General features: G+C 37.1%; 1 pseudogene; it reads right to left on the reverse strand.

The window, feature by feature from the left end:
* Window positions 1-1,022: 1,022 nt before the first annotated feature.
* LOC149168602 (casein kinase 1-like protein HD16 pseudogene) lies at window positions 1,023-1,664 on the reverse strand (annotated as a pseudogene).
* Between the last annotated feature and the right edge of the window lie 232 nt (window positions 1,665-1,896).

Raw genomic sequence — 1,896 nt, forward strand, 5'->3', positions numbered from 1 at the left:
TACTTGGTTGTTTCTCACATGTTCGACTCTAGCTCATCATTGCATGATTGAGGATCATACACTTGATGGTATAGTTCTTCATTAGATTGTACCAACATTCACCACGCATGTGTGAGATGTTCAGGTAGTCCCCTGCATGTCAGGCCTTTATAATTCCATGATTTAGCCTCATATGTACTTTAGTAGATTTTACTAGCTTGGTTTTTGCTATTCATAGAGCCCATCTCATGAGTCTCCCCTTTGTTGGCTCATTCAAATATTTAAAGCCCTTTCCTAATCAGGAGGGCTTCTCTGGTTGTGATCTCCCCCTCTCATCAACATGGGGGCATGTTTTCCTATGTATTCAGTTCAACAACAATCATTATATCAATCTTGGCCCTTTTGTTCGAGGCACATGTATATGGGACAATGTATTTCAATGTATCATTTTTTGGCCCATTGATGCTGGCACATTGACGTACTCTAGACTCTTTTGCTCAAACCCACTCTATTGGGAACATCATTATATAATAAAATCTTCATATTTTGTTGTTAGAATACTAGCCACTCGTAGGAAAAGTATTTCTTTATTAACCCTTGTGCAAGAAGTAATATAACACTTCTAGTGACATAACTGTCATCTTCTCAGCCAACATTCCAAATGTAACTATTGGATTAACCTGGATACCATAACCTTCACATCTTTCCACTTCCTCAACTATAGGAGATGCATCTATGGGCACAATAGACCAGTTTTTTAAGCACCCCTATGCAGATATTTCAGACTATGTTGATCATGGTCCTCCACATACCAAGCAAACAAACTAAACAACATGGCAATATAAACCATTGGTAAAGTAACTATGGGCATCTCATTAAGCATGTAATAGAGCAATGACCCTTGTGATCATGAGGCAATCTGCATATTCCAAGCAATATTTGAGAGGTCAAAACATAAAATATGAGAGCCCTCTTTTACCCTATGTTTCCTTTGGCACTATATTTTTCTCTTTTGTGGCACTAGTGACAGTAGTAAAAATTTCTCATTGAATTCCCCAAGAGCAGTTCCAGGGATTATCATTGGAATACTCTACAGTAATAGGCTTAGTAGTTTCCCTCTGGAAAAATGTTCCAATCACCAAAGGAGCAACATCCCTTGAGGATTTCATTCTAGACCTTGCAAATAACTTTTCCTTAGCCTCAAATTGTTCCATTATGTAGGTATCATGAGTTTCATCTATAGACTTTCGTCTAGCAACACTCAAAGAAAAAGTTGTCTAGTCCCATGTTGTTGTAATTGCAGTGATATGATACCCATGATCCCACCCCTTGTGGATTCACACACTAGGATATAGAAAATCAAGTTCAATGACCTAATCTACAAAACCTGCATTTTGGGACATAACAACACCCCATCTACTTCCTGCAGAAGCCATAAAAGTAAAATAGAATCCTTCTCTACACCTTTTGTTGATCCATTTAAATGGACAAGAATCTATTACCTTGTAAGATTGATGTGTGTAATGTGTGCCTTTAGACATTACTAACAAATAGATCCCGTTGTTGACCCCTATAATTTCACTTACGTAATAGATTTTCTCACATTGTTCCATGATCCATTCCTTATGAAGAAAGCACTGAGGAAGCTCACAAACTTGTGTAGTGAATACAATTCCTACATTCATAATAAGATCCCATAGATTTGAGGAAGAAGCTACACTACTTATGAAAAGTTCATCTCCATTTCCTTTCTCAACATATCATGAAAGTCTTGTATTAGCCACATTATAGTGGTATCTTTGTTTCATTGGTCTATGAGCATTATAAACATTGTACCATTGTGTAGAAGGAATACCAAGCCACACCTTCTACCTACATTTTTCATAATAGGGCTCTTCATCAAATTTCAAATTCACC

This window comes from Pinus tabuliformis, chromosome 4_2, assembly GCF_031772625.1.
Source record: "Pinus tabuliformis cultivar Carrire ecotype Pingquan chromosome 4_2, CPIR1, whole genome shotgun sequence".
In the NCBI taxonomy this organism is placed as follows: domain Eukaryota; kingdom Viridiplantae; phylum Streptophyta; class Pinopsida; order Pinales; family Pinaceae; genus Pinus; species Pinus tabuliformis.